The sequence below is a fragment of the Pseudopipra pipra genome, chromosome 6, assembly GCF_036250125.1.
Source record: "Pseudopipra pipra isolate bDixPip1 chromosome 6, bDixPip1.hap1, whole genome shotgun sequence".
Taxonomy (NCBI): domain Eukaryota; kingdom Metazoa; phylum Chordata; class Aves; order Passeriformes; family Pipridae; genus Pseudopipra; species Pseudopipra pipra.
This window is the reverse complement of record NC_087554.1, coordinates 1,388,503-1,409,994: the sequence shown is the minus strand read 5'-3', so window position 1 is coordinate 1,409,994 and position 21,492 is coordinate 1,388,503. Positions and strand designations below refer to the sequence as shown.

The 21,492-nt window shown below is 51.0% G+C and overlaps 1 protein-coding gene and 2 long non-coding RNA genes across 3 annotated transcripts; 1 reads left to right on the top strand and 2 right to left on the bottom strand.

Annotated features, from left to right (window-relative positions):
* LOC135416638 (uncharacterized) overlaps positions 1 to 21,492 on the top strand; it is a 414,600-nt gene that overhangs the window by 38,288 nt on the left and 354,820 nt on the right.
* LOC135415354 (uncharacterized) lies at positions 301 to 2,054 on the bottom strand. The gene is made up of 3 exons (XR_010431100.1): positions 1,363 to 2,054; positions 670 to 834; positions 301 to 400 (listed from the first exon to the last, which is right to left on the bottom strand). It is a non-coding gene; the product is annotated as an uncharacterized LOC135415354 (long non-coding RNA).
* Positions 4,905 to 9,680, bottom strand: LOC135415352 (uncharacterized). 2 transcript variants are annotated; one of them, XR_010431098.1, is made up of 5 exons: positions 8,207 to 9,676; positions 6,920 to 7,821; positions 5,982 to 6,113; positions 5,280 to 5,453; positions 4,905 to 5,009 (listed from the first exon to the last, which is right to left on the bottom strand). It is a non-coding gene; the product is annotated as an uncharacterized LOC135415352 (long non-coding RNA). The 2 variants fall into 2 exon arrangements; XR_010431097.1 differs by lacking the exons at positions 4,905 to 5,009; positions 5,280 to 5,453 and having other exon boundaries at positions 5,460 to 6,113; positions 8,207 to 9,680.

The window sequence follows — 21,492 nt, the reverse complement described above, 5'->3', positions numbered from 1 at the left end:
CCCAGCCCCACGGGTGTCCTGGCAATCCGCTCCCAAAGGGCACACGGAGGGGTCTCCACTGCAGCTGATGGGAGGGGTCAGCATTACAGGAGGGTTCATTCTCCTTCCCTGCATTCCTGTTCTGCATTCAGGACATTCCCAACACCTGTTACCATAAACACAAACCTTCATAAGGAATCTGAGGGGCTCCATTGGGGGTCTCTGGTGGTCACCTGTGCCTGCAGTCCCCAAAGTTCTAAGTGACCACCTTAGCAACTTAAAGACAACTCACCTGTTTTAGAGCAACTTTGTGTTGCTTGGCAGCTGCCTCAGTTCCCTTCTTCCTTCCTTCTTGACTTTGCTTGCTCAGTCCCTTTAAGTTCCTTGGCTCAGCTCTGTGCACTTTCCAGGCTCCATCCCACTGCAAAAAGGATTAGCCCTTGTTACATCTCAACACTCAGACAGCATTCCACATTTTTTCTTGACACTTGGCCATCAGGCCAGTGTCTCCTTATTTAAAGCATAGTTTGACTCCTCAGTGACAACAACTGACAGCCCTGAATCCTAACACAGGCTGAGACACAAACACAGATGGGAACTCTGAAGGATCCACTTTGTTCTGCTCACCAATCAAAAGGAGCTTTCTGAACTCAAGAAAACATAACCCAGGTCCTTTTTCTGCAACTTTACCTGCTATAAATGTGACCCACAAGAGCTGCAAAGGCCCTTCCCACTTCCCCTGCAGGGCTGGCAGTGCCACCACTGGACACGGCCCCAGGGGCTGGGCAGGAACGGAGGGGCTGGGGCGTCCAATCCATCGGCCCAGGCGGCACCAGGAGTTCCTGAGGGGAGAGTCTCAAGCCAACAAAGGATTAGGAAGAGCATTTTAAACTTTAATATGTCTATCCCCTGGAAGATGGGGAGTTGGACAAGGCCTACTGGGGCAACAAGGACTAACTCAAGGCTGTCTATTCAAAGGATCTACCAGCACTCAAAAGCTGTCACTGTCCTTCTGTCAGGGGGAACTCACCAAACTCTCTTTGCCAAGAGCCTCCAGGAGGATTTCCAGCTTTTGGGGCTCCCTTTTAACCATTTTCCCCATCACTCTAGCTGGGACTATCACCTGCCCTACAGGGGGAACAGCCCACAAAGTTCACTTACAGGGATGCCATTAACTCAAAGTCCCTTCTCAGGGGGGTCACTGCACCCCTTGGCCTTTCTTTGCCCTCCCCACCAAAGATGCTTCCAACACTTCTGACACATCTGGCACACCCAGAGCTCTCCTCAGGGAAGGCTTCAGCTGCTTAAAGGCTGCACTTGCACCATCCAGCCAAGGCAGCAAATTCTTACAGGCTGTTGGAAAAGTTGCCATAACAGTCTTACCACACATCCAGAGGGAGCAATCCAGAGTCCAGCCCGTCCCACCATTCCCAGGAAGGCAGTTCAGGGGCTGTCTGGGGCTCAGGGAGGAGTCACGGGGCTTCTCTTCTTCCTTCCTGCTTTTCTCCTGCAAAAGCAAACGTTTCTTGGCTTTCCTTGCTCAAGGAGATGCAGCAAAGGCCATCTTTTAAATCCAATACTGGAAACTGCTCCAGGTTGTCATTTCAGGGGGTTCTCTCAGGTCCTGCACTAATCAAGCCCCTTGGCCATTGGTTTTCTTGGCAGGTTCTTGCATTCACCTTCTACAAGCAAACCAGGAGGAGCAAATTCAGCTGTTCCTGCAACCAATCCAAGCTGCCATTCTGATTTTAAAGGATACTGGCTTGGCCTTACCAGGAGAGATCCCACAGTAGGGGTAATACCTACAGGTTCTGCCCTCTTCCACTCTCCTGCAGTTCCACTGGCCCACACCACAGGAACAACTGCAGCTGCCACTTCAGTCGGGGCCTTGCTGCTGACAGGAGTTATTCCCTGCACAACAAGAGCTGCTGCTTGGACACATTTAGTTTCAGCAATTACAGTGTCAATAGCCCCAGTTCTCAATGGCATTTCTGCCTCAACTTTTCCACTCAATCTCTTCCTAGCACAGGTTTGGGTGAGTTTGGCAAATAGAGAAATGAGGAGTCACCCAATATTATCCCAGTTTAACCCCTGTCACACCAATCACCTGAACAGTGCCAGTCCTTCATTCTCCCTCTGCAATGTTTAGGACTGAGGAAGTTGGACCTGTGTCTGACCAGGACATGTGCAAACCAAATGCTGGGGACTGGAACACACACCTGGCACTCCTGCAGCTCTTACAGTCACATTCCAGAGAAAACAGCCAATTGGACCCTCACTGCTCATTTCTTCTGTACCACAGCAATATCATTCCAGACCTCTCCCTGCCAACTCCCTACTTCTCCCAACAGCTCCAGTGACAACACAACTTACCCTGAGGGCACAAAGTCTACTTTTGGGAGCACCACGAGCAATCTAGACTGTAGTACTGGAATTCCATCTCCTGAACAAGCTGGGAGAAGCAGGGAAGAAAACCAGGACCTTACAGGTGAACTGAGGGCACCTCTTCATCCAACAGCAGCTCCAGGAAAGGTACTGAGTCAACACCTCACCAAAGACACAGGAAAACAAGGAGCCAGCACCTCGACAATCACTCCAGTTTTCAACTGATAAAGCAAAAATAAAGAAAAGCTTTTCAGACACTTGGCAAGAGTCCAGCCCACTTTAACCAGTGTGTGGGACTCATTCCCAGCCTCCTGAGGTTCGTTTCCCACCTCACTCAGGGCTGCAGTACACCTGGTTCTACACACACACACAAGGAGCTGCTGCTCCTGGATTCCAGTCTCCTAGTTCTCCTTGCAACTCCTCCAGCTGTTTGCCCAGCTCTGCAGTGCCCATTCCTTTGCCCACTGCACTTGGTCACAGCCCCAGGGCTCTCAGGGCCACCCTGGGCTCTCCCCTGCCCTGACACTCAGGGCCCTTTCCCAGCCTGACTCCATCCAGCACTGACCCAGCTGCTGCACCTGCAATTCTCCTGCTCCTGCCCTCCCTCTGCCTGCAAAACACCCCTGCCAGCTCCTGCACCCCACCTCTTACCTCCCAGACAACAGGAGCTGCATCCTCCTGCATCCTCCAGCTGGACGCCGCTGGCTCTGGGCAGCTCCCACCCTTCAGCAGGGGATGCCAAAGGCAGCTCTGGGGACTGTCCCGAGGGCAGGGACACCCACTCTGGGTCACACCAACACTCAGCCAGCTCAGGCCTGGGCTCTTCTACCTGCAGGGCAACAAACAGCCAAGCAGGGACACTGGGACACTGAAGGGAAACAGGGAAAACAAACTCAGCAGCCTGGCACACCACAGCCCCCAAACCTGCCCAGGCTCCAGCTGCTGCACAGACCTGTGGCCACACAGGACCCAAACCCACCCCCAGCACAGACAACCCTGGGCAGGTCAAGCTGCTCATTCCCCACCACAACCAAACATCCAGGGCCACTGTCTGTCAGACCCTGCTCCAGGAATCAATCATCTTGCCCATTTGCTTTCTCTACAGATCCTTGCATTCACCTTCTACTATCAAACCATGAGGAGCAAACTCGGCTCTTAACTGGAACCAATCCAATTTGGCTTCCTAATTTTAAAGGATACTGTGTTTGCCTTACCAGTACAGACTCTGGCTTAGGGGTAATTTCTACAGCTTCTGCCCTTGCCCATTGTTCTGCAATTCCACTGGCCCACACCACAGGAACAACTGCAGCTGCCACTTCAGTCGGGACCTTGCTGCTGACAGGAGTTATTCCCTGCACAACAAGAGCTGCTGCTTGGACACATTTAGTTTCAGCAATTACAGTGTCAATAGCCCCAGTTTTCCATTTCATTTCTGTCTCAGCTTTTCCAGTCCATCCCTTCCTAGCACAGGTTTGGGTGAGTTTGGCAAATAGAGAAATGAGGAGTCACCCAATATTATCCCAGTTTAACCCCTGTCACACCAATCACCTGAACAGTGCCAGTCCTTCATTCTCCCTCTCTTGGGTTAAGGACTGAGCAAGTTGGACCTGTGTCTGACCAGGACATGTGCAAACCAAATGCTGGGGACTGGAACACACACCTGGCACTCCTGCAGCTCTCACAGTCACATTCCAGAGAAAACAGCCAATTGGACCCTCACTGCTCATTTCTTAATCCCAATCCCACACTTCTTTGGCACTTGGAGCACCACTTTTATCACCCAATCACAGCCCATTAGAGAGCTCCATGTCTAGCAGGGACAGGGACCCCTGGGATACTCTCAGCAATGCCTGAATCCATGGCAGGGACCTTGCTTTGAGCTCCCCAGGGCCGGGCACCCCGAGGATCTCCCCGAATAATCCTTTCGGTGCGCGCTGGAGTCCTCGGGGTGCCCCAACCCGGGGGCACCAACAGCACTGTCCCTCCAGGGGGCCAATTTGGTCCTAAACTGCAGGGGGATCTTGCCTGTGTCCCAGACTGGTCCGGGGATCTGAGGCCCTTCCCAAGAAAATCTCGGTGCCGGCGTGAAGGACCAGAGATCCCTTGGAGCCACGGGAGAGCAGGCACAGAGTCCCTCCTGGGGGCCAATTCTGCTGCCTGAAATCAGCTCTTCAAAGAAACCTCTAAGACTCAGCTGGTGACTTTTAGAAGCCAGGCATTCCCTGCTTACACCACCTGCCGTGATCCCAGCCCCACGGGTGTCCTGGCAATCAGCTCCCAAAGGGCACACGGAGGGGTCTCCACTGCAGCTGATGGGAGGGGTCAGCATTACAGGAGGGTTCATTCTCCTTCCCTGCATTCCTGTTCTGCATTCAGGACATTCCCAACACCTGTTACCATAAACACAAACCTTCATAAGGAATCTGAGGGGCTCCATTGGGGGTCTCTGGTGGTCACCTGTGCCTGCAGTCCCCAAAGTTCTAAGTGACCACCTTAGCAACTTAAAGACAACTCACCTGTTTTAGAGCAACTTTGTGTTGCTTGGCAGCTGCCTCAGTTCCCTTCTTCCTTCCTTCTTGACTTTGCTTGCTCAGTCCCTTTAAGTTCCTTGGCTCAGCTCTGTGCACTTTCCAGGCTCCATCCCACTGCAAAAAGGATTAGCCCTTGTTACATCTCAACACTCAGACAGCATTCCACATTTTTTCTTGACACTTGGCCATCAGGCCAGTGTCTCCTTATTTAAAGCATAGTTTGACTCCTCAGTAACAACAACTGACAGCCCTGAATCCTAACACAGGCTGAGACACAAACACGGATGGGAACTCTGAAGGATCCACTTTGTTCTGCTCACCAATCAAAAGGAGCTTTCTGAACTCAAGAATAACATAACACAGGTCCCTTTTTTGCAACTTTACCTGCTATAAATGTGACCCACAAGAGCTGCAAAGGCCCTTCCCACTTCCCCTGCAGGGCTGGCAGTGCCACCACTGGACACGGCCCCAGGGGCTGGGCAGGAACGGAGGGGCTGGGGCGTCCAATCCATCGGCCCAGGCGGCACCAGGAGTTCCTGGAGTTCCTGAGGGGAGAGTCTCAAGCCAACAAAGGATTAGGAAGAGCATTTTAAACTTTAATATGTCTATCCCCTGGAAGATGGGGAGTTGGACAAGGCCTACTGGGGCAACAAGGACACACTCAAGGCTATCTATTCAAAGGATCTACCAGCACTCAAAAGCTATCACTGTCCTTCTGTCAGGGGGAACTCAGCAAACTCTCTTTGCCAAGAGCCTCCAGGAGCATTTCCAGTTTTTGGGGCTCCCTTTTAACCATTTCTCCCATCACTGTAGCTGGGACTATCACCTGCCCTACAGGGGGAACAGCCCACAGAGTTCACTTGCAGGGATGCCATTAACTCAAAGTCCCTTCTCAGGGGGGTCACTGCACCCCTTGGCCTTTCTTTGCCCTCCCCACCAAAGATGCTTCCAACACTTCTGACACATCTGGCAGACCCAGAGCTCTCCTCCGGGAAGGCTTCAGCTGCTTAAAGGCTGCCCTTGCACCATCCAGCCAAGGCAGCAAATTCTTACAGGCTGTTGGAAAAGTTGCCATAACAGTCTTACCACACATCCAGAGGGAGCAATCCAGAGTCCAGCCCGTCCCACCATTCCCAGCAAGGCAGTTCAGGGGCTGTCTGGGGCTCAGGGAGGAGTCACGGGGCTTCTCTTCTTCCTTCCTGCTTTCCAGATTTTCTCCTGCCAAAGCAAAGGTTTCTTGGCTTTCCTTGCTCAAGCAGATGCAGCAAAGGCCATCTTTCTAATCCTGGAAACTACTCCAGGCTGTCATTTCAGGGGGTTCTCTCAGGTCCTGCACTAATCAATCCCCTTGGCCATTGGTTTTCTTGGCAGGTTCTGGCATTCACCTTCTACAAGCAAACCAGGAGGAGCAAATTCAGCTGTTCCTGCAACCAATCCAAGCTGCCATTCTGATTTTAAAGGATACTGGCTTGGCCTTACCAGGAGAGATCCCACATCAGGGGTAATACCTACAGGTTCTGCCCTTGCCCATTGTTCTGCAATTCCACTGGCCCACACCACAGGAACAACTGCAGCTGCCACTTCAGTCGGGGCCTTGCTGCTGACAGGAGTTATTCCCTGCACAACAAGAGCTGCTGCTTGGACACATTTAGTTCCAGCAATTACAGTGTCAATAGCCCCATTTTCAATTTCATTTCTGCCTCAGCTTTTCCACTCAATCTCTTCCTAGCACAGGTTTGGGTGAATTTGGCAAACAGACAAACTGAGGAATCACCCAATATTTTCCCAGGTTAACCCCTGTCACACCAATCACCTTAACACTGCCAGTCCTTCATTCTCCCTCTACTGTGTTTAGGACTGAGGAAGTTGGACCTGTGTCTGACCAGGACACATGCAAACCAAATGCTGGGGACTGGAACACACACCTGACACTCCTGCAGCTCTCACCATTACAGTCAAGAGAAAACAGCCAATTGCACCATCACTGCTCATTTCTTCTGTGCCACAACAATATCATTCCACACCTCTCACTGCCAGTGCTCCACTTCTCCAACAGCTTCAGTGGCAACAGAACTTGTCCTGAAGGCACAGAGGCTCCTTTTGGAAGCACCACGACCCATCTAGACTGTAGCACTGGAATTCCATCTCCTGGACAAGCTGGGAGAAGCAGGGAAGAAAACCAGGACCTTACAGGTCAACTGGGGGCACCTCTTCATCCAACAGCAGCTCCAGGAAAGGTACTGAGTCAACACCTCACCAAAGACACAGGAAAACAACTGCCAACACCTTGAAAATCACTTCAGTTTTCAACTGATAAAGCAAAACAAACAACAACAACAAAAAGCTTTTCAGACACTTGGGAAGAGTCCAGCCCACTTTAACCAGTGTGTGTGACTCTTTCCCAGCCTCCTGAGGTTCATTTCCCACCTCACTGGGGGCTGCAGCACAGCTGGTTCTACACACACACAGGGAGCTGCTGCTCCTGCATTCCAGTCTCCTGGTGCTCCCTGCAACTCCTCCAGCTGTTTGCCCAGCTCTCCAGTGCCCCTTCCTTTGCCCACTGCACTTGGTCACAGCCCCAGGGCTCCCAGGGCCACCCTGGGCTCTCCCCTGCCCTGACACTCAGGGCCCTTTCCCAGCCTGACTCCATCCAGCACTGACCCAGCTGCTGCACCTGCAAGTCTCCTGCTCCTGCCCTCCCTCTGCCTGCAAAACACCCCTGCCAGCTCCTGCACCCCCACCTCTTACCTCCCAGCAAAGCAGAGCTGCATCCTCCTGCATCCTCCAGCTGGATGCTGCTGGCTCTGGGCAGCTCCCACCCTTCAGCAGGGGATGCCAAAGGCAGCTCTGGGGACTGTCCCGAGGGCAGGGACACCCACTCTGGGTCACACCAACACTCAGCCAGCTCAGGCCTGGGCTCTTCTGCCTGCAGGGCAACAAACAGCCAAGCAGGGACACTGGGACACTGAAAGGAAACAGGCAAAACAAACTCAGCAGCCTGGCACACCACAGCCCCCAAACCTGCCCAGGCTCCAGCTGCTGCACAGACCTGTGGCCACACAGGACCCAAACCCACCCCCAGCACAGACAACCCTGGGCAGGTCAAGCTGCTCATTCCCAAACACAACCAAACATCCAGTGCCACTGTCTGCCAGCCCCTGCTCCCAGCAATCCATCATCTTTCCCATTTCCTTTCTTTACAGGTCCTTCCATTCACATTCTACTATCAAGCCATGATCAGCAAATTTAGCTGTTACTGCAACCAATCCAGCTTGGCTTCCTAATTTTAAAGGATACTTGGTTTGCCTTACCAGGAGAGACTCTGCCTTAGGGGTAATTCTTACAGCTTCTGTCCTTGTCCATTTTCTTGGAATTCCACTGGCCCACACCACAGGAACAACTGCAGCTGCCACTTCAGTCGGGACCTTGCTGCTGACAGGAGTTATTATCCCTCTGTAAACACCAAACTGCTTCAATACAAACAATCCAGTGGACACTACAACTCCTTGGCACTTTCAGTGGAACCAGGGCAAGTCAGTTGTTAAGTTACAGAAGGTTTTCTTCTAAAGTTGTAATTAATTAAGATATCAAAACAACAACTGTGAGATAAGAGATACCCCCAATGGTTCTACTTTTAGGGAAACAAAAACCCAAACCCCCATCCCCAGTACTACAATAGCTCAGGCTCCCACAAAGGCCCAGGGGCTGGGCTGGGGCTTTTGGCTGCCCTGGAGCACAGGCAGGAACACGATGTCACCAACCCACGGGCACAGCTGAGAACCCAAAGAGCAGCCACACCAGCAGCTCCTGCCAGCCCTGCTGGGCTGGGCCTTGGGGAGGAAGGGCACTGACCTTTCTTCCTGCCTAGGAGCAAAGAGCCTCCTTGCTGAGCACTTCTCCTGCCAAGGGCATCAGCTCAGATGGGAAGTTCATCAAGGGCAACTTCCTGGAATGAGAAACATTCCTGTTCCCTGGACAATCTCTTTCCAGCTGAACTCAGAAGTACACACACTACAAGTTCAGGTGTTGCCTAAAATTTCTTACAAGAACCTCTGAGACTCAATTGATGAGTTTTAGAAGCCAGGCAATCTTTTATTCCCACGCTCTTGAATCATTCCAGCCCACCAGGAGTCCTGGCAATCAGCTCCCAAAGGGCACACAGAGCTATCTCCACTGCAGCTGATATGGCAGCATTACAGGAGGATTCATTTTCCTTCCCTGCATTCCTAATCCCTACTCAGGACATTTTCACACACTTATTACCATACACACCTACCCTTAGAAGGTTTCCAAGGGGCTTCACCGAGGGCCTTCCCAGGTCTGCTCTGTCTGGAGCCCTCAAAGTCCTCAGTGCCTGCCTTAGGAACCTCAACACAACTCACCTGCTTACACAGCAACTTGGTGCTGCTTGCCTGCTGCCTCACTTCCCTTCTTCCTTCTTTCTTCACCTCCCTTGCTTGGTCCCTTTCAATCCCTTGACCCAGCTCTGTGCAGTTTCCAGGCTACATCCCACTGCAAAAAGGATCAGCTCTTGTTACATCTCAACACTCAGATATCATTCCCCCTTTTTTCCTGACACTTGTCCATTAGGCCAGTGTCTCCTTATTTAAAGCATAGTTTGACTCCTCAGTGACAACAACAGCTACAGCCCTGAATCCTAACACAGGCTGAGACACAAACACAGATGGGAACTCTGAAGGATCCACTTTGTTCTGCTCACCAATCAAAAGGAGCTTTCTGAACTCAAGAAGAAGAGACTCAACATCCTTTTTCTGCATCTTTGGCTACTCTAAATGTGGCCCACAAGACCTGGAAAGGCCCTTCCCACTTCCCCTGCAGGGCTGGTAGTGCCACCACTTGACACGGCCCCAGGGGCTGGGCAGGAACGGAGGGGCTGGGGCGTCCAATCCATCGGCCCAGGCGGCACCAGGAGTTCCTGCAGTTCCTGAGGGGAGAGCCTCAAGCCAACAAAGGATTAGGAAAAGGATCATTTTTAACTTTAATAGGCATATCTCCTGGAATATGGGGACTTTGACAAGGCCTACTGGGGCAACAAGGACACACTCAAGGCTATCTATTCAAAGGATCTACCAGCACTCAAAAGCTGTCACTGTCCTTCTGTCAGGGGGAACTCAGCAAACTCTGTTGGCCAAGAGCCTCCAGGAGCATTTCCAGCTTTTTGGGCTCTCTTTTAACCATTTTTCCCATCACTGTAGCTGGGACTATCACCTGCCCTACAGGGGGAACAGCCCACAGAGTTCACTTGCAGGGATGCCATTAACTCAAAGTCCCTTCTCAGGGGGGTCACTGCACACCTTGGCCTTTCTTTGCCCTCCCCACCAAAGATGCTTCCAACACTTCTGACACATCTGGCACACCCAGAGCTCTCCTCAGGGAATGCTTTAGCTGCTTAAAGGCTGCCCTTGCCCCATCTAGCCAAGGCAGCAAATGCTTACAGGCTGTCGGAAAAGTTGCCATAACAGTCTTACCACACATCCAGAGGGAGCAATCCAGAGTCCACCCCGTCGTACCATTCCCAGGAAGGCAGTTCATGGGCTGTATGGGGCTAAGGGAGAAGTCAGGGGGCTTCTCTTCTTTCTTTCCCCTTTCCAGATTTTCTCCTGCCAAAGCAAAGGTTTCTTGGCTTTCCTTGCTCAAGCAGATGCAGCAAAGGCCATCTTTGCAATCCAATACTGGAAACTACTCGAGGTTGACACTTACAGGGGTTCTCTCAGGTCCTGCACTCATCAGTCCCCTTGGCCATTGGTTTTCTTGGCAGGTTCTGGCATTCACCTTCTACAAGCAAACCAGGAGGAGCAAATTCAGCTGTTCCTGCAACCAATCCAAGCTGCCATTCTGATTTAAAGGATACTGGCTTGGCCTTACCAGGAGAGATCCCACATTAGGGGTAATACCTACAGGTTCTGCCCTCTCCCACTCTCCTGCAGTTCCACTGGCCCACACCACAGGAACAACTGCAGCTGCCACTTCAGTCGGGGCCTTGCTGCTGACAGGAGTTATTCCCTGCACAACAAGAGCTGCTGCTTGGACACATTTAGTTTCAGCACCTACAGTTTCAATATCCCCAGTTTTCAATTTCATTTCTGTCTCAACTTTTCCACTCAATCTCTTCCTAGCACAGGTTTGGGGGAGTTTGGGCAATACACAAACTCAGGAATTCCTCAATGTTTTCCCACTTTAACCCCTGTCACACCAGTCACCTTAACAGTGTCAGTCCTTAATTCTCCCTCTACTGGGTTAAGGACTGAGGAAGTTGGACCTGTGTCTGACCAGGACACATGCAAACCAAATGCTGGGGACTGGAACACACACCTGGCACTCCTGCAGCTCTTACCATTACATTTAAGAGAAAACAGCCAATTGTACCATCACTGCTCATTTCTTAATCCCAATCCCACACTTCTTTGGCACTTGCAGCACCACTTTTATCACCCAATTCCAGCCCATTAGAGAGCTCCATGTCTAGCAGGGACAGGTACCCCTGGGATACTCTCAGCAATGCCTGAATCCATGGCAGGGACCTTGCTTTGAGCTCCCCAGGGCCGGGCACCCCGAGGATCTCCCCGAATAATCCTTTCGGTGCGCGCTGGAGTCCTCGGGGTGCCCCAACCCGGGGGCACCAACAGCACTGTCCCTCCAGGGGGCCAATTTGGTCCTAAACTGCAGGGAGATCTTGCCTGTGTCCCAGACTGGTCCGGGGATCTGAGGCCCTTCCCGAGAAAATCTCGGTGCCGGCGTGAAGGGCCAGAGATCCCTTGGAGCCACGGGAGAGCAGGCACAGAGTCCCTCCTGGGGGCCAATTTTCCTGCCTGAACTCAGCTCTTCAAAGAAACTTCTAAGACTCAATTGGTGAGTTTTAGAAGCCAGGCATTCCTACACACTACGAGATATTTTAAAAGCTTACTGAGTGAAAAAACATACAGCTTTTATCAGTGACATCTGATCTCAGAGTCAGCTCCTTTCTCCTTTCAGTACAAAATTATTTTCATGGAATCATTTAATAGGAAGTGCCCAGGAACCCCAGACTGTGCTTTCCAGAACAAAAAATAAACAGAGGGAAGGAGCTTTGCACGAGTGTAACATACTCCAGAACACACCTGACTTTAGTTTTACTCTGTCTGTTCAAATATAGCACAAGACAAAAACTCCAGCAGGAGAGCTGGCACATTACCCATGGTACCCTGAAAGCCCATCTTAAGAGACCTGGAGAAAAATCGCAGTTGTGCCAGTCCCTTTTGCCTGCAGATGGCTGGGGATCCTCTCCATCCACCTCGTGCTCTCCCAACAGCAGAAAGGGGAACCTCAGGGACATGGTGGCACTCGACATCCTGCTGAGAGAACAAGGAAACCTTTAGCATAAAGGTGAGTTGGAATCTAAAACTTCCTTTCCTGGGAGCTTTGTGAAGCCTGCAACCAAGAGGGGGGAAATTTGCAACTCCTTTGGTGCAGGTGTCAACAGAGGCCAACAGAGCTTTCACCTTTTTCAGACAACTGTGCCCTTTTTGGCTCCCTGGCAGCTCCAATGGCACCAGAACCCCCTTCCTGCACACCCACGGCTGTCACACACAGGCACCCACACACCTTTGCTCCAGCCCACACGGGGCCAACATTTCCTCACCCTGGACATCCCAAGGGGAGTATTCTTGCTAGAGAGCACAGCAAACCCCCTGTCCTTGCAAACTGCCTCCTTGCAAAAAAGAAGCCGATTCTCTGGACGTTTCTCCAACACTCAAGGTCTTTTAAAGCTGCTCTCATGGCACCAAACCTGCTCGGGGTCTCTCCCAGCTGTTGGTTCTCCTTGGAGTTAACAGGCACACACTCCATTCCATCCTCCCCCAGCCAAACCCAATTCTCACCGGCAGGACGGGCCCTGCCCTTCCCTGTCCAAGCTCCCAGCTCGGCACAGCCGTGGGGACAGAGCAGCTTCCCAAGGCAGCTCCCGCCCGGCAGGAAGCACAACTCGCCACACTCCACCAGCCGCTGGGCACGGACCTGAGCTGAGCCCCAGGGAGGGCACAACTGCACAGAGAAGGAGCAAAAAGCATTAATGCAGCAACAAGAAACTGAGACCAGTCTTTGCCTCCTAACCCTGCACGGGGAAAGGCTTTGGGATTCCGAGGCAATCCCTGAGACACCCAGAGAGCAACAGCCCCGTAGCCCTGCCACGGCTCCCCCGGGGTCACCCGGCAGGTAACGGGCTCACCCGGCCCCCGCTGCCCAGCACAACGCGCCCCTAAACGCCCCCCGGCTCCCCCGGTCCATAACCCATTGGCCAAGGCGCTCTCCCCTCCGCAGCCCGGGCAGCAGCAGGGCCACACCCTCAGCCCTCACACACAACCGACCACACCCGCCCCGCCGGCCCTTTATACCGCGGGCCGGCAGCGCTGCCCAATCAGCGCTCGAGCGCCGCCGCCCAATCCCAGCCCGCCCGGCCCTGCGGCCCCGCCCCGCCCGCTCAGCTCAGGGAGATCGGGAACTGGGGACAGGAACCTGCTGCTGGGGGAGAGCCTGGACATGGAATTGCACACGGGCACCTGGAGCCCAGGCGATTCGCTTGCCTTGGCAAGGCCCTGCGTTGCTCCCAGTCACAGGAAATCTCTGTTTCCCTGCCCATCCCTGGAGACAGGTGGCCCCTAAAATGCCCGGCAATCAGGAAGCACAGGCTGGAGGAGCTGGCAGGACCCAGGGGCCGTGTGTGCTGTGTGACACCGTGTCCTGCAGCCCCACGGACCTGCACAACAGGGACAGGTCCTGGCAGCGTTTCAGTGCCGAGGCCAAAGCTGGGGCTCAGGGACAGCTGGGGCACATGGCAGCTCTGGGAATCTCTGCCATGGATGGCTGGGCATTCCAGGACTGCCTGCTGGGCAAAGGAGCTTCTCTGCAGACTGTGGAACTGGAACTGGTCTCATGGACTGTAAGAAGCCAGAACTGCTGCAGGACTGTAGAGGAATCTGGGTCAGAAGAGACAGTTCAAGGTCTCTAAGTCTGACCTCCTGCTCAGGCCACACTCACCAATGGGATCGGACCGGGCTGCTCAGGGAGGGATCCAGTCATGTTTTGAAACATTCCACGGATGGGGATACAACAACCTCCCCAGGCAACCCGTTCCATGAGCGACTGCCCTGACAAAATACCTCCCCTCCTATGCGGTTGGCAGCAACAGCTGGGCTGGCAGGAGCAGAACCTCCCTGCTGGGCCATTCCCCAGCAGCCCAAATGCCCTGCACGGGGCTTGTTGTGGAGACCTGGGCGGCTCATTCCTCCAGCTGGGCATTTTAGGAGCTGCCCTTGCCCCGTCACTGCCAAGTCCCTCTGGCAGTGGTGCAGCTCCTCAGCTGGAGTGCCTCTGAGGGACCCCCGGCCAAGTTTCCCAGCAGCTGAAGGAAGGGAGGGTCACCCCCCAAGCTGGGCTGCCTTTCTCTCGCTGCCTTTTCCCCACCTTTACACTGCAGTGACAAGAGCTGCACTTTCCCAGGGAACGGGGCAGTGCCAGGGCAGAGCAGCAGGCAGGAACCCCCTTCTTTTCTGCAGGCCAATGACTAACTGTGTGTGAAGGGACAGCGACTCTGGTACCAACTCCACCTCCCACTTCTTGTCACAGATCGATCTGAGGCACTTGTCAGGTCAATACCTGCTCTTTTCAGGAGCACCAGGCTTGTGGTCAGTGTCCTCATTGTAGCCCACGAATCCCTCTAGGTGTTAAATCAGCCTCCCTGTCCTGATTCTTCTCATGAAGAATTAGCATTTAATGAGATATACAAATTATCCTGAGAGGGTCTATGTTACAAGCTCAGTTTGGCAGTGTTGCTATCCTGGAAAGTGTGGAACAGTGACTGTCAGTTCTCCTTATGCTGCTCTTAAACACCATCCCTACATTCCCAGGAGAACTCTGGAGGGAGAGAGAGTTTAGAACATGAAACCTTGGCATCGCAATTGTTATTTCTAAGGATGTGTTTCTATCTGATACAGTTGTTGGGGCGATTACTCTGGAGAGTGTTTTGTACCTCAGGCAGTAAGTCTGGTGTATCAGCCTCCTCGTGAGCAGGAACCAGCACGTTCCCCAAAGGAATGTTCTGTCAGACTCTGTCAAACACAGCACGGAGGTGAGCAGGAGTGGTGCTTGTGCACAGCTGAAGTGAAGCACACTTGGATTCGAACTGCTCTGGGAGATCTTTGTTGAGATGGGTATTTCTGCACAGCTTCTTGTGCCATGTTGAATTTAGAGATGAGCTGATAAAGGCAGTGACACTGTTCTGTCATCACTGAGCTTTTGAGGATTTCAAACCTCTTACTCTTAAGTCCAGGGGCTCGTTCCCGGGGGTCCGTGCTCGGGGGTTTGTTCCCGGGGCTCGTTGCCGGGTCCCGCCCGTGCCCGCTGCGGGTCCTGGCCGGTGCCGCCTCTCGCCCGGCAGGCGGAGTGGGGGCCCCGCGGCGGGAGGACCGAGGTGGGATTGGGGCTGGGACCCCCCCAGGGAACGGGACACGGTCCCGCTCGGGCCGGGGGAGCCGGGGCTGTGCCTTGGCACGGGAGAGCGGTGACCCGGTGGGCACGGCCGGGACTGCAGCCCCGGGGCGCGACCCAAAAGCGGGGGATGGACCCCAAAGCACGGCCGGGATGAGAGAGTGTGTCGGGGGTGGCCATAACCACTTGTCCCTCCCGCAGTCCTCGGCCCTGTCGGTCAAGTCCTGCAGTGCGGACTCGCCGTTCCCGGGAGCTGGAGAGGGCTCCCATCCCCGGGCAGCCCCCACGCCCCTAAATCCCGCAGCTCCTGCTCCCGATCCCGGGGTGCCGGGTCTCCTCGTCCCGCCCCTGCCGCAGGTATCTGTACGAGTACGGCAGCAGCTACAGCCAGGCGCCCCTGCCTGTGCTCCTGGGCTCCACCAGGACCTTCCTCTCCATGGTCTCCACCTGCTGCATCTCCCCTGCACCCACCGCCTGCTTCCTGAAGGAGGTGACACCCCTGGCACCAGTGGGCTCATCTCCGTGCTGCTCCTTGGCAATCCAGGCGAACCAATGACGCCTGCTTCCAAATTGCCAGCCACTCCCCCATACCACCACAGTGATCCTCAGATCTCAATTCAATCAGACAAGACTCGACACAGAAGGAGCGAAAATGGACATGAACTCTCCTGTAAATGCATTAAGCTACTTTATTTTCAGTAGACATTTAATTTTGAAAAATGGAAATGCTAAAATATCTCATCATCTTCATCTTTTGATTCCATAAAAGTCACAATAGAAAGCTTCATAAAACTGTAAAATACTATAATGTTATAAGGAATTTCATGGTTTATATTACTGGAAAAAAAAATCACTTGAATAAGATTTGAAATGTTTTCTGCTTTTTTCCTTTTTGTTCCACCATCCTGATCCACTTCATTTCATCCCAAGTTTTCATTCTCTCCTCCAAAGCAAATACAGACTTAGGAGAATTAAAAACAATAATAAAAGTAGCTGAAAGTGCTGTTGATTCAAAATAAAAACACAAATTCAAAGGTGTATCAGCAGGCCAGAGGCTGGTGGCCACCGTGTTCCCGGAGCTGGGACAAAGCTGGCTGTGGCTGGTGGCCGTCGGGGTCCCACCGGGAGCTGGGACCTTGGATTTGTGAGGGGAAGGTCGTTGACGGCCGACTCTGATCTCAGAGGGCTTTGGGTCAGCCTCCACACCTATTCCCTCCCCTTCACTCCTCCCCCCTTCCCTCTTCCCTTTTCCCTTTTCCCTTTCCTCTTTCCTTTCCTTTTATGTTTAATATTCTGAAACATGCCCCGGAAAGGAAAGGAATCCATGAGCTCATGCCACTTCTATGTTCAACAGCCCTATTTGAGAGAGTGCTTTCCCCCCTCCAGAGAGGGTGATGAGGGATATATTTATGAGCAAGGATGGCTGTGCACAGCAGCAGAAAATGTGAGCTCATCACATCTCTTCTTTCTTAAACAAGAGCCTAAAAATACTTCCAAAATCACTCTCTGCAAGACATAGAATACAACTCCTTGGCCACAAAAAGCTGAGTGGAGCTATGCCTCTGTCCAAAACACTTTCAGATTTATAGGCCATGTGGACAAAAATACTTGGAATGAAAATGGAGGCTTTCAAGGATTATTGATTCTTTGCCTTATTCTGGACAAATAAACCTATGTGTAAAAAGAGAACAGAAATGTGTTTACTCAGATGAGACATTTGCCATGACAGGCAGAGGTAGTTGCAAAGCCAAACTCATCCTACATGCTGTCTAAGCTCCAGGAGATCTTGGCTACAGATCAGACCCATTAGTCAGCCCACAACCCCAACAAAGCCTCCTGTAGAAGGCAAAAAAGGTCAGAGAACACTATGGCAGGAGTGCCTGCCCTGCGGTGATTTTCTTCAAGTTGAGTCCATGACTTGAAAACCCCATTTCTAACCTATGTGAGCCAAAGCTTGTACACACTGGGTTACCAGTGCCTTCATCAGCTCTGGGCTTTGGGCTTTGCCCCGAGCTGATGGGCGGGGACCAGAGATCTGCACGGCACCGAGAGCAGAGCAACACCCACTTCCAATGAGTGCCTAACATGCCTCTCTTTTCCCCTTTGAGGGAGCAGCAACAGGTGTGGATGATGGGAATGCAACAAACCTGTCCTAAAGTTTGCTTGGTGTCCTGGGTCCCTTGAGGTGTCCTGAGTCTGTCTGTGAGGGTACTGCTGGCAAGCCAGGGGATGGTGAAGGTTTTCACCCACTCCATGAACTGCTTTGAACAGCAACGTAGGAAACGTCAGGGAGCATCACCAAGCTGGGAATGTTAGTATTAAATGGAAAATTTCAGGGGGCTTTTCAGCTCCTTGACACAGTGATGTGATAAATCATCAGCCAAGTGCTTTTCCAGCAGATGTGACTGTACAATATGTGGTGCATCTGACAGCAAACACCTGCATGGGCTGCAAAACAGTGTGTTTTTCTATCATATTCGTTTACCTTACTCATCTGATAGACATGAAATTTCACTGAACCTTGGCTTTTTTTTTCTTTTGGCTGCTTGCTTCCCACTGACCGCCCTCCATCCCATAAACCACAGCAGGGATGGTAAGCAGAGCGAGAGCTGCTGTGGCCACCAGCTAGGGGAGAGGCAGGGCTGGTGCAGGGCCTCCAGCCTCAGGGGATTGGAAGATTAAACTTCCATCTTCAGGGGATTGGAAGATTAAACTTCAGTTATGAGAATTTAGCTCAATTTGAATTGGGTTGCGGGCTGCATCCAAAAAAGGAAAAGCATTTGCACACCAGCCCTCCCGCCCTGGAAAACCTCTAGGACAGAACCCGCAGTGATGGACTAAATGAACTCAGCAGACATCTTGGAGGGGTAACCATTGACTGTGGAAATGATACCTGTGCTTGTGTATATTCATATATATACATATGTGTGTATATGTATATATGCATATATGGAAAGATCTGGGCATGAGATGATGTAGAATAAGGGGTGGATAATGTCCTGGTTCTGGCCAGGGCAGGGTTAATTTTTGCAGTAGCCAGGAAGGGGGTTGTTCTATACCACATTACATCACTGCTAGGGACAGCAAAAAGGGACTCTGTAGGGGAGAAGGGGTCCCTTCCAGTTGAAAGCATGTGGACATGGGGGATATCCATGTAAATAGTTTCTTTTCTTATACCTTTTGTTGTTAATACAGTCGTTGCTAATGTTCATTTTCTTATCTCATTGCTGTTTCCAGGAAACTGTTCTTGTCTCAACCCGTGATCTTTGCCTTTTCTGTCTCTAATTGGAGGGAGGAGAGGAAATGGTGCGTGGTTTTAGTAGGAGTACTAAATTGGAGAAAACCATTCCTAAACCACGACACTGTATTACAGAATCTAGTGGACTGCATGCCCCTGGGCAAAGGGATGCCACTGTGAGGGAAGGGAAGTGATGAAGTCAGGGAGAAACTGCATATACAATGCACAGAATTGCCTCCCTTTCCTTGTAGGATATGCCAGCAAGAGAACGACTGACACGTGGCATGGGGGAAAGGCAAAAGATGAGAAAAGGATCCTTCTAAGTTCTTGCCAAAAAATAATTATGTGCTTCAGCTGTGCAGCATTTGTTTTACTTGGTAATCTTGTAAAAGAGCCAAGAAAGTGAACAGATAGGATTTTCCTCCTGCTTGCCCTGGTCTCATGTGTTTGCTTATCAAACTGAAAGCCAAGTTGCAAGGGAGCAGCGTGGGAAAGCCCAGTTGTGAGCACAGCATTGAAGACAACAAAGGATGGGAGACAGCTATGGACTGGTGTGGCTGGAAGCAAGGGAGTTGTGTCCTGCTGATTTCCAGCCGTGCTGTGGGGAGTTAACCAGCTCCTCCATTACGAGCAGTGTTTCAAAGGTATCCCACTGCAGCACTCTCTGCAGCAGCTGCTCCTCGCCCACTGCCTTCAAGGTCCTTGTACGGCCCCCAGCACATTTTCCTAACAACATTCCTGCTTGATTAAAGAAAAACAGCAGGCCCAGACTTCAGAAATTGAGTATGACATAGTCTGAAAACTGCTGTATCTCCTCCGTGTCTGTTGGTCTGTGATCTTCGCTGCTTTGAGTGCATCCAAATATAACTTGAAAGAGAGGCATAGCTTGATTATTGCCAATGTGAGTAGTTATTGATCCAAATGGCTGCTTGGAAAGGAAGGACAATAGAGAAATCACCTTCTGCAATCCACATGTTTAGACCTCCTGGCTGCTTGGAAAGGAAGGATGATAGAGCAACCACCTTCTGCAATCCACATGTTTAGACGTCCTGCCTTATTTTGCTTGAGCTAATGGCTTGAGAGTTGTATCATGGCATGGCAACAAAGAAAATCCTCTGCCTGCTCTAAAGCTATTGGCCCCTTTGATATTAAAAATAATTAAGAATACATAAAACATTTGACTTTAAATATATTTTGCTAACTAAGCCAGCTCATACCCTAAAAGAAAAGCAGCTCCTTATCCTTTGGTTGACCACATGCCCTTGACACCAATGAATGGCAGCCTCGGGGCCACTCTGAATTGCCATGGATCTGCTTTTAAGTAGCCAGGGAAAATAGTGGCTCATTTTCTTGCTGCAGCTGCTTCTCTTGTTCCCTAGCACCATCCTGCAGAAGATGCTGCAGGAGACTGGGAGATGCATCTCTCCCTCCCTCCTGACCCAAGGAGGAACAGCACTGCCCCCTGCCCACACCTTGGACCTCACAGCTCCAGCACCAGGGTGGAAAGGGTAGCTGCAAAATGCCCTCACTCCCTTCTCTGGTGTCTCACTCCATGTCCAATATGTAAATGGTTTCAGCAGAAAGCCCCCATATAGCTGCCCCATCTCTGCTTTAGTTAGATTTTTACATTATGGCTATTTTCTATAGGTGATGTAGCTAATTCCCAGGCTTTGACAATTTGCTTTTCAACTTTAATCAGATGTTGTCTAGAAAAATAGGGTTCTTATGGGTTGTGAGTTATTTTCATTTTTATTTTTGTTTTGCTCTGGCGTGGAATTTTTCTTTGGTTGGGGGTTTTGTTTGTTTGTTTGTTTTAAAGGGCATTTTGTGTTCTGTCTGTGTCTCAGTCTTTACCATCTTTTTTTGCACTGCTGGACTGGCACAACCAGGTGGGGGGGATCTTTTGCTGTATGTTTAAAATGTGTGTTAAAATATATCGCTTATGTTAGATTTGACCAAAAGTGATTTCAGATTCCCAGCAGGAAACTTTCAAATATGGACTTGCCCTGAAAGCTGGCTTTATAAATAAAAAGTCATTTGCCTTAAGGAGAATTTGAGACAAGATCAGTGAGTACTTTATCTGATCTGTAGCACAGAAAAACACAGTACATAATAAATATATATTTGAATTTACAAAAGTGTGACCTTAGCGCAGCCTGTACAGCCCAAATGTGAAACAGAACTGCATCTGCCTTTATGCCTCTGGGTAACATGACCCTGTGTGTACATATATACACAAATAGCATTTTAGATCTATCTGGACAGATATATATATATATATATCTCAATATATTTCAGCTTGAAAAGGTGGGCAGCTAACCTGGTTTTCGTCCCACGATAGGCATTGGGAGATCTCTCTGGACTCTGGTTTACTGTCCACCAGCCAAAAGAAGTTAGTTGGCCCATGCTTCAGGTAGCTCAGCAGTGGCTGGAGTGGAGCTCTGCTGAAGTGATCCACAGAAATGTATTGATATGCCCAAGATGCTACTTACTTTCAGCAAGCTTTAAAAACTAGCTGGAAATCTGCTATATATATATAAAATCATTTAAAAAATTATACATGAAAAGTGCCATGGGATTGGATCCAGCATCCACTGCTACAAAATGCAATGGGAGAAGAAGCGTTTGTGTGGGTAGTCTGACCCTTTTCCAGTTAAACTGCCATCACTCATGGAAGTGTTACAGGGATTAGATTTGTTATTTGTACTTCATTCTGTACAAGGATATGGGCTTAGTTATATTTTAGCTATTGGTTAAGTACAGAGGACAAACCTGTGTACTTAACCAATAGTTAAGTACTGTGAATGGATCCAGATTAATAATATTTACAAATATTTGTAACTAACAATAATGACTTCATATCTGTGTGCAGGATGT